Below are 16,634 nucleotides of genomic sequence, written 5' to 3' on the forward strand. Positions count from 1 at the left end.
GGAATTAATCTAATATAGGAAATTCCAGAATATAGTTTAAACTTCAAAAATTCATAACTTTTATTCTGTAACTCCAAATCAGACAAATTATATATGAAAAATGATCAGAAAAATCCAATCTATCCATCTGTACCATTTTCATGCATGATTAAACAAGTTAACCTGATGTTTAATGCAGAACAAGGAAAAGCACTTTAAAAGGCCATGTTTGAGTTTGAAATTTGAATCTTTGATTCAAATTTGGTTCAAACCCTTCTGGTCTTAGTTGCATTAGCCCAACACACTCATATTGCTATGTTTCATGCATACATCATATTGTTGCACATTGTTTGGTGATGGTTGTGTATCGGTGTTCTTTGCGGCAGGATCTGCCTCCGAGGAGTATCGTGATTACCCTAACGAAGAACCGTATCAGTGCATCGAACCATCAGGCAAGCAACCAACCATTTGATCACATCGATACAATCCCATGTTCTCGCTCCTGCTCTCTTTTACTGCATTAAGACAACGCGTTTCAAACTGCTGTGTGCTACGATAGTTGAACCCACTTCCTCTGCATGACCTGTCATTGCCACAGTAACTAGATGAAACCCACTAGCATGTGTAGGAGTTGATTGAGCCATATGTATGTGTTGTTCCTACCTTGCTATGCCTGCTATGCTTAGAGTCGTGTCAGGTCTGGTTCATCTGGGTGATGGGCTAGAGTGAAATGATTATGTCGGTAATGAGAGTGGTGTGGTGAACACGATTTGGTAAAGGTATCGATGAGAGGCCATGTAGGAGTACATGGTGGGTTGTCTCATTGAAGCCGACCGTAAGCACTGAGATCTGTATGTGTGATTTAAGATACAACTACTACCATGCATTGGGCCCTGAAATATGACCCCGCTCGACTTCTTATTCACCCTAGCTCTCTGTCCAGGAGTTGCAAGTAGTTTCTGGTGTTTGTAGCCTACTGGAGGCCGTGGACAGCACTGACCGTAGGGGTGGGCTGTGATGCGGTAGGTACGTGGCCGGGTGTACCGAATACACGTTAGGTATCTCGGGAACCCTGTTCACATCGTTCGGGGCCGTATGGGAAACCTCGGCCGGACTCCCTGCGGATGGAACCTGGATAGGCGATAAACCTGGACTAGAGGCTTAAGTGTTTAGGTAGGTCGTGGTCTACACCCACGTCGGCTTTCGCTTGAAGTCTGCCGAGCACATGTCGTGTGCAGACGCTAAGTGGTGGAAACATGTATGAAGAAGTACACCCCTGCAGGGTTATCATGATCTATTCGAATAGCCGCGTCCGCGGTAAAGGACTACTTGGTTGCCTATACAGTTCATAGACAAGTAAATGGAAACTACTAAAAGCCTCAAGATAAGTGTGAGTGCCGAGGATGGCTCTTCCGTAGGAAGACGGAGGTGGATTCTCGGTAGTGTATTGAATTGGTGAGTAGTGGACTCGTGTGCGCAAAACCATTTCAAGTTGGAGTCTCGTAGGTTAGCCTAGCCAAGAGTCAAAGCTGGCTTGCTGCAATAACTCCACCAACCCTTCTTGATAATATGCATGTATGTAGGATCTGATGTAAGTCTTGCTGAGTACCTTTGTACTCATGTTGCTATAATTTACATTTTTTACAGAAGACGCTGCAACCCCTTCTGATGGGTTCTACGTAGACGTTGACATCAATGAGTAGGCTAAGGCCCAGGTGGTGATCCTGAGCTTGTGAAGGACCTCGTAGTATAGCTAGGCTTTCCAAGCCTCTTTTATTTTACTAGTTGTCTGTACTCAGACAAGTTACTTCCGCTGCTGGTTTGTATGACTGTATGACTTGAATGCTGGGTCGTGTGACCCGTACCTTTGTGTATGTTATGTATGGCTCTCTGAGCCTTAAATAAAGTACTTGTGTCATAGAGTCATGTTGTGATGCCTTGTTGTATTTGCACATATCGAGCATATTGTGTGTATGTTTGAAATGCTTGGTATGTGTGGGATCTGACTATCTAGTTGTTTATCCTTGGTAGCCTCTCTTACCGGGAAATGTCTCCTAGTGTTACCGCTGAGCCATGGTAGCTTGCTACTGCTCTGGAACACTTAGGCTGGCCGGCATGTGTCCTTCTTCGTTCCGGTGTCTGTCCCTTCGGGGAAATGTCACGCATTGAGTACCGGAGTCCTGTTAGCCCGCTACAGCCCGGTTTACCGGAGTCCTGCTAGCCCAGTGCTACAGCCCGGACCCACTTGCTGATGACCGACACGTTCGAAGCTGGGTCATGGATGCCTGTCCCTGTAAGTCTGTGCCACTTTGGGTTTACGACTAGTCATGTCAGCCCGGGCTCCTTATCATATGGATGCTAGCGACACTATCATATACGTGAGCCAAAAGGCGCAAACGGTCCCGGGCAAAGGTAAGGCGACACCCGTGGGTATACCGTGCGTGAGGCCGCAAAGTGATATGAGGTGTTACGAGCTAGATCGATGTGACATCGAGTCGGGGTCCTGACAGCGTTGGCATCAGAGCCGGACTGCCTGTAGGTTCTCCAAGCCAAACCGGTCGATGTTGAGTCTAGAAATTCTTTAGTTATATGTAGGGGAATTGTTTGTGGGTTGGAACGTAAGGCTCTTTTTACTCCTTTATCTTATGACATTCTGATCTGAGTCAGTCTATTCTTCCACCGGGGGTTAAGGAATTAGGATCTATTCTCTCTATCAGGATCACGCGTTACTAATCAGTAGTACCTTATAGGGTTGATGGATACAAGCCTAGTTCAGTTCTTCTACCACGTTATGTTGTTAGGATGGATTCAGAACTTTGATATGATGATGTTGAGTGTGTATGAAATCCTTTGTCAAATGTCTCAAAATCCTTCTTGAGCATTTACAGCTGTTATGCTGCCGAAATTTTGCTAGAAATTCTAATGCCCTTGCATTATGATTGTGCTTTCAGATGGCCACTCGCGACCTTAATCAAGTGGTTCGCCTGACTCGATGCCTAGATGTACCCGGCCATACTGCCATGTTGGTCAGGGTAATGACTGAGGCTGGATACCGTTGGTATCCTGAGTACACGGTCGAAGAGCAATTCCGAGACTTTAATCAAAGCCAGTATCTCTGCACTGTCAGGATATTTCCATCTTATCCTGGGTCCACCGAGCCCCTTCACTGCTCCTATGGACTCGGGGTTACTATTGAGATGGCTGTGCAGGACGCCGCCTACTCTATGATGACCATCATGCGAGTCAGATCTGGTCTATTTCGGGACTCTGATTTCCGGTATATGCCAGGATCACTTCCGGGAGCACAAGGGTATCTCCAGGCTATCTATGCTGACCCCACCCAGGAGGATTCACGGACTCGCACCACTGCTGAGATGCTCGAGGATAAGGACCGTGAAAATCGGGCCTTGAGGTTAGAGCTCTTCAATACCCGTGCTGACCACTGGGCCACATTGACTCGGTTTGCACCGGCGGTGCAAGCTGGATATTCGGATATGCGCGATCTCTATCCTGTGAGATCTGCTTTGCCAGACGTGATGGGTTGGCGTGATGTAGGAGGCATCACCCCACCTCGCGGTCCCCGCAGGCCACCGTCTGTTGGTCCAAGACCTCATCCTAGCCCCTATGGTCCACAAGCTCCGCGAGATCGTCTGTTTCCGGATGATCATGTTGAGCTTCCAGGCTATGGAGGTGACTTCTACGAGGACTACTACGGATCGGTCTGAGTTAGTGGTAGTATCACTAGTTCGTGTTAGCTGTGTCGTCTATCGTCCTGCGTGACTCGTGGGATATGACCTAGTTTGTATCGCCTTCCGGAGGTGTAGAAAAATAATGTATAGGAGCTTGGAATGCCTCCGATGAGATGTAATCCTCTTTTCACCGTAATAGTACCTTGTTTGGTCTTGTACTAAACCCTGTATGGTGTGTATGACGATGGAATAAAGAAGCAGTTTCTGTATCTACCATGTCATACGGATGATCATCTTGCATTCCGAGTTATTCCTTACATTCTGTATCCTATGTCGGAATTTTATCATCCTGACTAAATCATTGTCTTGTTTACCTAGGATGGTCAACACGCGCACTAACCCTGCTCCTCAAGAGCAGGCCGAAGGCAGTGAAGTCAGGAATGCAAATCAGCCTCATCCTCCTTCCCTAGCCGAGGTTATGATGGAAGCCGAAAGAAACAAGCGGGAGACCAACCGTTTGTTAGAGCGTATTGAACAGAACACGGCACGCCATCAGAGGACTAACGTGGTGTCACTCAGTGATTTTATCAAGTTACATCCACCCACGTTCCACCACTCCGTCGAGCCTCTCGATGCTGATGACTGGCTTCGCAGTATTTCTCACAAACTGCGTTCCGCGCTGGTAGCGGAGGCTGACAAGGTCACCTTTGCTGCATATCATCTTGAAGGCCCCGCCAGTCTATGGTGGGAGAATTATGGAGCTATGCGCCCAGCGGGCCATGTCACTACTTGGGCTGAATTCAGCGAGGCTTTCCGTGAACATCACATTCCGGAGGGTCTCATGGACCGTAAACGTGAGGAATTTTGCAGTTTCACTCAGGGCCGACTCTCTGTGGATGCTTACAGCAGGGAGTTCGGTAACCTCGCACGATATGCAACTGAGGAAGTTTCTACTGATGCCAAGAAGCAAGCAAGGTTCCGTAAGGGGCTTAGTCCTGAGCTTCGCCGCGACCTCCGTCTGCATGAGTGCACATCTTTTCAGAAACTTGTTAACAAGGCCATCAGTGCTGAAACTGGTCAGACTGATTATGATGCAACACGCAAGCATGGCCGTGACATGGGTTCCTCATCCGGTGCTGGTCCTCAGAAGCGCCGCGTGTGGGTGCCCAACACCGCCCTGCCACCCAGGTTCACACCGAGGCCATCTTTCCAGGCGCCTCGCCCCGTTCAACAGTCTGCACCAGCCAAGCCCTATGGGGGTCCAACCAACAATGCTCCTCCACGTACCAGTTCCGTGACTTGTTTCAAGTGTGGGGAATCTGGCCACTATATGCGTGAGTGTCCCCAGACCAACCCCAACCAATCTGCTAAAGCTGTTGGCCGTGGCAAGCCGACAGGGAAAGTGTTCCACGCCAAGCCGGCCACCGCTACACGTGGCCATGTCAACTGTATCTCTGCCGAAGAAGCTCAAGAGGATCCCAACGTCGTTCTCGGTACGCTCCTTGTTAATTGCCACCCGGCATCTGTTCTTTTCGATACAGGAGCCTCTCATTCATTTATATCCGAGAACTATGCTCGTCTGCATAACACCGCATTCTGTGACATGCCATCCACTATGGAAATTTCTACTCCTGGTTCTAGATGGCAGACCTCCAGAGTAAGTTATGGAAATGAAATCCAAGTCGACAGACTTGTTTTCCTTGCATCTTTGATAGCTCTCAAATTTTCAGATATTAATATCATTTTGGGTATGGACTGGATGTCAGCTCATCATGCCAAAATTGATTGCTTCTCTAGGACTGTTCAACTCACTCATCCTTCGGGGAAGATAGTCAATGTCTTGACCCGATTAGCCGAGCGACAATTATATTCTCTTAACGCCAGCCCTTTGCCAGACCTTGAGGACGTTCCGGTAGTCCGTGACTTCCCGGATGTCTTCCCAGAGGAATTGCCAGGTGTTCCACCTGACAGGGATGTTGAGTTCGTAATAGACCTCATTCCAGGAACCGTTCCGATTGCTAGAAGACCCTATAAGATGGCACCACTAGAACTAGCCGAGCTTAAGAAACAACTCGATGAGTCCTTGAAAAAGGGTTTCATCCGACCTAGTTCATCTCCGTGGGCTTGCCCCGTCCTCTTCGTCAAGAAGAAGGATGGTACGGACCGGATGGTTGTAGATTACCGACCGGTCAATTTGGTCACAATCAAGAACAAATATCCGCTCCCTAGGATCAACGACCTGTATGATCAGCTCGCTGGATCCTCAGTCTTCTCCAAGATGGATTTGAGGTTGGGCTACCATCAAATCAAAATCAGAAACGGGGACATTCCTAAAACGGCCTTTGTTACTCGTTATGGCCAATACGAGTACACCGTCATGTCCTTCGGTTTAACCAACGCTCCAGCCACCTTTTCTCGGTTAATGAACTCAATCTTCATGGAGTATTTGGATAAATTCGTCGTAGTTTACCTCGATGATATACTCATCTACTCCAAGAACGAGGAAGAACATGCCGAACATCTAAGGCTAGTGTTGAAGAAACTTCGAGAGCACCGCCTTTATGCCAAGTTTTCCAAATGTGAATTTTGGTTGTCAGAAGTGACCTATCTGGGTCATGTAATATCTGGTAAAGGTATTGCTGTTAACCCTGAGCGAGTTCAAGCCGTCCTTAATTGGACTCCACCTGAATCGGTCAAGCAAGTTCGGAGTTTTCTGGGCTTAGCGAGCTATTGCCGTCGCTTTGTCGAAAACTTCTCCAAAGTCGCGAAACCTCTAACCGAACTCCTCAAGAAAGATAAGAAGTTCGAATGGACTTCACAATGTGAGCACAGCTTTCAGGAACTGAAAAGACGCCTGACTTCTGCTCCCGTACTGGTACCGCCAGACTTCTCTAAGGACTTTGTTATCTACTGCGACGCCTCGCGACAAGGACTAGGTTGCATCCTCATGCAAGATCGACACGTAATTGCTTACGCTTCACGGCAATTGCACCCACATGAGGAGAATTATCCTACTCATGATCTAGAGCTTGCAGCCGTAGTCTATGCACTTAAGACCTGGCGACATTACCTCCTCGGTAACCGTTGCGAAATATTCACTGATCACCAAAGTCTGAAGTACATTTTCACCCAACCGGATTTGAATCTCAGGCAAAGACGTTGGGTTGAGTTGATCACAGATTTCGACTTAGGAATAACTTACACCCCAGGGAAAGCCAACGTCATGGCTGATGCACTAAGTCGTAAATCTTATTGTAACAACCTGATGTTACAACAAAGTCAACCGCTTCTCCATGAGGAATTTCGGAAGCTTAACCTTCACATTGTTCCTCAAGGATTTCTTTCCACCTTGGTAGCGAAACCTACTCTTACGGATCAAATCATCGCTGCCCAAAAGCGAGATAAGGGAATATCTAAAATCAAGGAGAACATTGCTAGCGGAGGTGCTAGTTGTTTCTCCACAAATGATCATGGTGTTGTGTACTTTGAGAACCGTTTAGTGGTTCCCAAGAACCAGCATCTACGGCAGTTGATCCTTAAGGAGGCTCATGAATCTCCTCTCACCATTCATCCCGGTAGTACCAAGATGTATCAGGACCTACGCCAGAGGTTCTGGTGGACTAGGATGAAGAGAGAAATTGCTCAGTATATTGCTAATTGCGACGTCTGCCGTCGTGTAAAAGCAGAGCATCAACGGCCTGCTGGCACCCTTCAGCCCCTAGCTATTCCTGAATGGAAATGGGATAAAATTGGTATGGATTTCATTACCGGTTTTCCCAGGACCAAGAGAGGGAATAATGCTATTTTCGTCGTTGTCGATCGTCTTTCCAAAGTAGCCCATTTCCTACCTGTTCGTGAGAGTATAACCGCTAGTCAGCTGGCAGACTTATACATCTCCCGAATAGTGTCTCTCCATGGTGTTCCTTTGGAAATTAACTCGGATCGAGGAAGTATTTTCACCTCTCGATTTTGGGAAAGTTTCCAAAATGCTATGGGAACCCGTCTCTCCTTTAGCACCGCTTTCCACCCTCAGTCGAGTGGTCAAGTGGAACGCGTCAACCAGATTCTAGAAGACATGCTTCGAGCCTCTGTTATCTCATTCGGAATGGATTGGGAGAAGTGCCTTCCATTTGCCGAATTCGCTTACAACAACAGCTATCAATCTAGCTTGGGTAAAGCCCCTTTTGAAGTTCTCTATGGACGACGGTGTCGAACACCCCTTAACTGGTCAGAGACCGGGGAAAGACAATTCTTTGGCCCGGATATGATTCAGGAAGCAGAAGAACAAGTTCGCATCGTTCGTGAAAAGTTGAAAACAGCCCAATCTCGTCAAAGGAGTCAATATGACCGAAAACATAAGGCTATGACTTTCGAGGTTGACGAGAAGGCTTATCTTCGGGTTACCCCTCTGAAGGGAACCCATCGTTTCGGTATCAAAGGCAAATTGGCTCCTCGTTACATTGGACCTTTTCGCATTCTCGCTAAACGAGGAGAAGTTGCCTACCAGTTGGAACTACCTCCGCACCTCTCCAGAGTCCACGATGTCTTCCACGTTTCTCAACTCAGGCGTTGCTTCTCGGATCCTATCCGTGGAGTGGACTACGAAACGCTTGATCTCCAAGATAATCTTACATATCGAGAGTACCCCATTCGTATCCTCGATCAGGCCGAGCGTACCACTCGACGTCATAATATCAAGTTTCTCAAAGTACAATGGTCGCACCATTCTGAGGATGAAGCAACTTGGGAAAGGGAGGATCGTCTTCGACTTGAGTATCCCGCCTTCTTTCCGGAGGAACCCAAATCTCGGGACGAGATTCTTTTGAGTGGGGGTGAGTTGTCACATCCTAGTTAGCCATGCATTAGAGTGTTGCATCATGTTTACTCTTTCATCAGAAACCTGAAATGGGGATGACAGAACCCCCAGTCCCCTCTGAATCCAATTAGGGTTTACTAAAAACTTTTTCAATGAACCTGAAATGCCCTTCTAAAATGCCCATCATTTTTGTCTTGGTTCAGAACCTCTGCCAAAAGTGGTGCACATTTTCCTAGGCCAGCTTAGGGTTTTTGAATTAAATCATAAATATTTGAATTTGGGCATTTAAAATTATATAAAATATTTAAATGCTCAAATATCTCCAAACTAAAATGTTTCATGTTGGAAATAATCCAACTATGGACCAGGAGTAGTTTGGTGATTTTAGGAGTAGCCTAAGTATTTTATTTAATTCAACAAAGTTGCAGAAGTATTAAAAAAACAGAAAACAGAAAGAAATGGAAAAAGCTTACCTGGCGCCTGCTCCCGGCCCACCTGCCGGCCCAGCCCAGCGCCGCTCCAGCGAGCTGCTTGCCGGCCAGGCAGGCAGGCAGGTGCCCGACGGCGACCGCAGCGCGCGCCACGCACCTGCTCGCCGCCTCGCCGCTCCCCTCGCCCGGTGACGTCGTGGATCAGCCTCCCTCGCTCCCCCGAACCCCCCAGACAACCCCTCTCCTCTCCAGCTCCTCCCCCTCGCGCTCCCCCGCCGTGACCGACGCCACCATCGCCGTGCCTTCGTCGTAGCCGTGCTCCCCGCCGCCCGTGCGTCCTCTCATCGTGTCCAGGAGCTCCGCCGCCGTCCACTCCATCGAGCAAGCCGAGCCCCGAGCGCTCGCAACGCCCGAGTCCACCGCAACGACCTCGCCCGAACCGCCGTCGCCGGAGATCCCCTTCAACGCCGTCGTCGCTCCGGTCCATCTCCGGCCACACCAAGGGCTTCGTCGCACTCACTGTGAGCTTAGCCATCTTCCCCTCCCTTCCGTTCTTGCTCCCGAGCTGTGTAGCGACCTCCCGGAGCTCAACCGCACTCACCGCCGTGGAGCTCGTCGCCGACGTGCTCCCGGTTACCCTCCGACCACTCCACGGTGTCCTTCATGCTCACCGTGTCACTTAGCACCTAGCTAGCCACTCCCCGAGCCTCACCGACCCCTCTAGCGTCAAGTTCGTCTTCGGCCGAACCCCGGTGGCCGCCAAAGTCGTCGCCGGCGCCAACTCCGGCCACCCCGACCCCAACGGACTCCACCAAGAGCTGCGGCCCGTCCTCAGCTCCACTCCGGTGGTCTCCGCGACCCATTTGGTGGCCGAAACGGCCAAAACCACTTCCGCCGCCGCGTCGGGCTCGCCGGCGGCTAAACGCCGGTGCAGCCGACCCGGGTTTGACCACGGGTGGGCCCTGGTTGACTCCCCTGAGTCAATGACAGGTGGGGCCCAGCCCTGTTAATTAAACAGGTTTAGTTTTAATTAAACTTTAATTAATCTAATCACCCTGACATGCGGGACCCACTGTCAGGTTTGACCCGGACGTGTTCCGTTGACCTGCTGACGTCACACTGACGTCAGGCTGACGCAATAATTGATTTTCTGGAATTATTCTAATATAGGAAATTCCAGAATATAATTTAAACTTTAAAAATTCATAACTTTTATTCTGTAACTCCAAATCAGACAAATTATATATGAAAAATGATCAGAAAAATCCAATCTATCCATCTGTACTATTTTCATGCATGATTAAACAAGTTAACCTGATGTTTAATGCAGAACAAGGAAAAGCACTTTAAAAGGCCATGTTTGAGTTTGAAATTTGAATCTTTGATTCAAAATTGGTTCAAACCCTTCTGGTCTTAGTTGCATTAGCCCAACACACTCATATTGCTATGTTTCATGCATACATCATATTGTTGCACATTGTTTGGTGATGGTTGTGTATCGGTGTTCTTTGCGGCAGGATCTGCCTCCGAGGAGTATCGTGATTACCCTAACGAAGAACCGTATCAGTGCATCGAACCATCAGGCAAGCAACCAACCATTTGATCATATCGATACAATCCCATGTTCTCGCTCCTGCTCTCTTTTACTGCATTAAGACAACGCGTTTCAAACTGCTGTGTGCTACGGTAGTTGAACCCACTTCCTCTGCATGACCTGTCATTGCCACAGTAACTAGATGAAACCCACTAGCATGTGTAGGAGTTGATTGAGCCATATGTATGTGTTGTTCCTACCTTGCTATGCCTGCTATGCTTAGAGTCGTGTCAGGTCTGGTTCATCTGGGTGATGGGCTAGAGTGAAATGATTATGTCGGTAATGAGAGTGGTGTGGTGAACACGATTTGGTAAAGGTATCGATGAGAGGCCATGTAGGAGTACATGGTGGGTTGTTTCATTGAAGCCGACCGTAAGCACTGAGATCTGTATGTGTGATTTAAGATACAGCTACTACCATGCATTGGGCCCTGAAATATGACCCCGCTCGACTTCTTATTCACCCTAGCTCTCTGTCCAGGAGTTGCAAGTAGTTTCTGGTGTTTGTAGCCTACTGGAGGCCGTGGACAGCGCTGACCGTAGGGGTGGGCTGTGATGCGGTAGGTACGTGGCCGGGTGTACCGAATACCCGTTAGGTATCTCGGGAACCCTGTTCACATCGTTCGGGGCCGTATGGGAAACCTCGGCCGGACTCCCTGCGGATGGAACCTGGATAGGCGATAAACCTGGACTAGAGGCTTAAGTGTTTAGGTAGGTCGTGGTCTACACCCACGTCGGCTTTCGCTTGAAGTCTGCCGAGCACATGTCGTGTGCAGACGCTAAGTGGTGGAAACATGTATGAAGAAGTACACCCCTGCAGGGTTATCATGATCTATTCGAATAGCCGCGTCCGCGGTAAAGGACTACTTGGTTGCCTATACAGTTCATAGACAAGTAAATGGAAACTACTAAAAGCCTCAAGATAAGTGTGAGTGCCGAGGATGGCTCTTCCGTAGGAAGACGGAGGTGGATTCTCGGTAGTGTATTGAATTGGTGAGTAGTGGACTCGTGTGCGCAAAACCATTTCAAGTTGGAGTCTCGTAGGTTAGCCTAGCCAAGAGTCAAAGCTGGCTTGCTGCAATAACTCCACCAACCCTTCTTGATAATATGCATGTATGTAGGATCTGATGTAAGTCTTGCTGAGTACCTTTGTACTCATGTTGCTATAATTTACATTTTTTACAGAAGACGCTGCAACCCCTTCTGATGGGTTCTACGTAGACGTTGACATCAATGAGTAGGCTAAGGCCCAGGTGGTGATCCTGAGCTTGTGAAGGACCTCGTAGTATAGCTAGGCTTTCCAAGCCTCTTTTATTTTACTAGTTGTCTGTACTCAGACAAGTTACTTCCGCTGCTGGTTTGTATGACTGTATGACTTGAATGCTGGGTCGTGTGACCCGTACCTTTGTGTATGTTATGTATGGCTCTCTGAGCCTTAAATAAAGTACTTGTGTCATAGAGTCATGTTGTGATGCCTTGTTGTATTTGCACATATCGAGCATATTGTGTGTATGTTTGAAATGCTTGGTATGTGTGGGATCTGACTATCTAGTTGTTTATCCTTGGTAGCCTCTCTTACCGGGAAATGTCTCCTAGTGTTACCGCTGAGCCATGGTAGCTTGCTACTGCTCTGGAACACTTAGGCTGGCCGGCATGTGTCCTTCTTCGTTCCGGTGTCTGTCCCTTCGGGGAAATGTCATGCATTGAGTACCGTAGTCCTGTTAGCCCGCTACAGCCCGGTTTACCGGAGTCCTGCTAGCCCAGTGCTACAGCCCGGACCCACTTGCTGATGACCAACACGTTCGAAGCTGGGTCATGGATGCCTGTCCCTGTAAGTCTATGCCACTTTGGGTTTACGACTAGTCATGTCAGCCCGGGCTCCTTATCATATGGATGCTAGCGACACTATCATATACGTGAGCCAAAAGGCGCGAACGGTCCCGGGCAAAGGTAAGGCGACACCCGTGGGTATACCGTGCGTGAGGCCGCAAAGTGATATGAGGTGTTACGAGCTAGATCGATGTGACATCGAGTCGGGGTCCTGACAGGGAGCGGCCGGCCAGGAGGAGGGCACGCCAAGGAGGGGAGTCCTACTCCCACCGGGAGTAGGACTCCTCCTTTCATAGTAGGAGTAGGAGAAGGGGGAAGGAGGAGAGAGGGGGGAAGGAAAGGGGGGCGCCACCCCCCTCCTTGTCCAATTTGGACTATAGGGGGAAGGGGCGCGCGGCCCTGCCTTGGCTGCCCCTCCTCTTCTCCACTAGGGCCCAATAGGCCCATTATACTCCCCGGGGGGTTTCGCTAACCCCCCGGTACTCCGGTATATGCCCGAACTTGCCGGAACACTTCCGAAGTACAAACATAGTCATCCAATATATCGATCTTTATGTCTCGACCATTTCGAGACTCCTCGTCATGTCCATGATCATATCAGGGACTCTGAACTACCTTCGGTACATCAAAACACATAAGCTCATAATACCGATCGTCACCAAACGTTAAGCGTGCGGACCCTACGGGTTCGAGAACTATGTAGACATGACCGAGAACGTCTCCAGTCAATAACCAATAGCGGAACCTGGATGCTCATATGGGCTCCTACATATTCTATTAAGATCTTTATCGGTCAAACCGCATAACAACATACATTGTTCCCTTTGTCATCGGTATGTTACTTGCCCGGCATTTGATCATCGGTATCACAATACCTAGATCAATCTCATTACCGACAAGTCTCTTTACTCGTTCTGTAATACATCATCCCGCAACTAACTCATTAGTCACATTGCTTGCAAGGCTTATAATGATGTGCATTACCGAGAGGTCCTAGAGATACCTCTCCGATAATCGGAGTGACAAATCCTAATCTCGAACTATGCCAACTCAACAAGTACCATCAGAGACACTTGTAGAGCACCTTTATAATCACCCAGTTATGTTGTGACGTTTGGTAGCACACAAAGTGTTCCTCCGGTATTCGGAAGTTGCATAATCTCATAGTCATAGGAACATGTATAAGTCATGATGAAAGCAATAGCAACATACTAAACGATCAAGTGCTAAGCTAACAGAATCGGTCAAGTCAATCACATCATTCTCTAATGATGTGATCTCATTCATGAAATGACAACACATGTCTATGGCTAGGAAACTGAACCATCTTTGAATAACGAGCTAGTCAAGTAGAGGCATACTAGTGACACTCTGTTTGTCTATGTATTCACACATGTACTAAGTTTCCGGTTAATACAATTGTAGCATGAATAATAAACATTTGTCATGATATAAGGAAATAAATAATAACTTTATTATTGCCTCTAGGACATATTTCCTTCACTTTGCTCCTACCTTCTCCTCTTGAGATAGAGAGACTACTACAATGAAGGCCAAGACCTCCTTGGAGAAGATCCTGCGGGATATCATCAAGACCCCCCTCGTGGGAAGATCCGTCTAGGATACGATCAAGACCTCCTCTTGGAGAAGAACCTTACCTTGTATCTTTCCCTTTGTTGTTCATGTACCTTGTGGATCTTGTGTGTTTGATTGTCTGGTGGATGTGTGATTGGACTTGTTCTTGAGTGTTTCCCATAGTGATTTCTCCCCATTCTTCCTCGTGTTCTTCGTGTTCTTCGAGGGATCCCACTCCAATCTTGAAAGATCATGCTACACCGGGTTAGCCTCGTATCATATGGTATCATGAGCCACATTTATCATGAATTTGGAGTCCCTCCCACCGTTTTCTAGCCTTCTTTTGCTTGATTTCGTCCTAAATTTCGAAAATCCCCACCAAAAATAGCCCCAAATTTGTTTGTGATTTGTTGATTTGATGATATTTTTTTGATTTTGATCCATGTATTTGCTTGGTTTCAAGTGGCTCTAGCATCTCCCCAAGTTTCCCCACTTTCCATCCACGAAACCTCTCCAATTTTGCCCCCAAAATCATCAATTTCCGCCCCCAAATCAAGCTTCGAAGTCCAAATCCCGATCTGGAATCGTCAGGCCGAACATCCGAGCCAAAGGCCAGACATCCGGGCCCCAAGCCGGACATCTGGCTCCTGGACCGCAAAATCTGCACGGTTCTGGACATCAGCCCCCGGACATCGGGTCCAAACTCCCGGATGTCAGACCCCTGGCATTTCAACCTTTCCCATTTCACCGTTTGGACTATAACTTTCACATCCGGAGTCTGATTTTCGTGTCCTTTAGCTCATTGAGAAGCTATTGACATCCCTCATACATCTAGATAGGTTTCAACACCATTTGACTCGATCGAAATTTCGAAAAATTGGCAAGTTTGCCTAGGCCCTCCACCATATCATTTGCATTACCACCACTGACTTCCGCAACCTAACCCATTTCGTTCCCCATAGCATTAGTGGTTGCTTGAGTAGTGATTAGAGTCTCCTAAGGTGTTTTGGCTACTTAGGGACGGTTGCTTCTTCATCAACCACCACCACCACTTCCGCATAACCTTGCCCAACATACCCTTCCACAACCCCAATTTAACCCAATTGTTGTTTGAGTTGTGGTTTGTGTCTTCTAAGGTGTTTCGGCTACTTAGGGACGGCAACTTCAACTCCGACACGTGTATATCCCAACACTCCACTTCCACAATGCCGAGTGCAAACCTCCACTGCTTTTCCACTACCACTATTTTACTTTTGTCCTAGAGATTTTGAGTTGTAGTTTTTCCATTTCCTAGGATGTTTCGTCTAACTAGGAATGGGTCGATGTCGGCAACACCGCCTCACATCATCGCCAAGGATGGTAACCTCGACGACACCATTTTATATTACCCTTGCAATTGCATTGATAACCCCTAGCCCATTTTGCGTCACTTGCCTATCGAGACTAGCCATTTGAGTATTGCCGGGAACGTTACTTGTGCACCTTAGTGATCATACTCCATAGCATACATACCATATCATCGTGGTGCATATCTTGGTATCATCTTTTTTGTCACAAAGTTGTCATCGCATACACAATTGCTATCTTGGTATGTGCAAAGTGGCCATACAAAAAAAGAATAAGCTTTTAAGCAAAGAAAAAAAAGTGAGCAAAGAGCTTGTAAGCAATAGCCATAGCATCACAATATATCATACGGTATCATATGCGATCATCTTGGATCATCTTGTGCCAAAGCATTGGAACATACATGCATAGCATACTTGGGTTTGAAAGTTTATTCATTTTGCATCTTATAGGTTGTGCACAAGTGTCGTATCTGCCTTTTGGGAAATCGTGCTAGCATCTCTCTAGAGTTGTGCAACACAAGCGTTTTCCGTGGATTCCACATTTTGTGCTCATTCCTTGGTTGCAAGAACCCATTTATCTATCCGTGTGTGTGTGTGTGTTTCCGTGTACCATTCTTTGCTATTGGTCTACTTGTTTCACTTGCGAATTTGTGAATCTCTTTCAACATTATTGACTCTTGCTAACATTTTGCATCAAATTTTTTGTGCCACTATCCTCACCGAGCTCCACCGTAAGCTTTACTTGATAGGTGTGAGTGAACAAGTCCGGTACCAATTCCACTATTCTTTCATTTCATATTGAGTGAAACGGGATACATCCTCAACTTGGGGAAAAGATAACTTGGTATAGTTTATCTCACTTCCTACTCACCTCTACTCGGGTCTTGTGATGGATGTGCAAGGAATTTCACCTTCGGTCTACAACAACGACGAGTTCGATGCCACGAACAACAACTTCGACGCCAAGATGCAAGCTCAATTGGAGGAGATTAAGCCCTCATCAAGTCCTACAAGAGGTCTTCCTCATCTTCAATAAGATGCTCAAGAGTACATACTTCCGAGCTACCATCTACGGCAAGATCACATCGGCATCGACACCACCACCAACAAGAATGTGAAGGTCAAGAGATCAACACCAACTACCGCTCAACGAATTCACCATCTCCCTTGGCATCTTCGCCTACGGACATACGACATCTTCGCCAACAAGCACCCCAAGACTACGCTCAAGAGAAGCTCCCCAAGCTCAAGTTCGCGACTTCCCCGAGGTACTACAACCTCGACATCGACCACGCGATTCCTTACTACGGGACTCAAGAACCCGAGGAGTATCTCGAGTGGGAGTGCTTGATGGACGACCACCTCATGCTACATC

Source organism: Triticum aestivum, chromosome 7B (genome assembly GCF_018294505.1).
Source record: "Triticum aestivum cultivar Chinese Spring chromosome 7B, IWGSC CS RefSeq v2.1, whole genome shotgun sequence".
NCBI classification, from domain to species: domain Eukaryota; kingdom Viridiplantae; phylum Streptophyta; class Magnoliopsida; order Poales; family Poaceae; genus Triticum; species Triticum aestivum.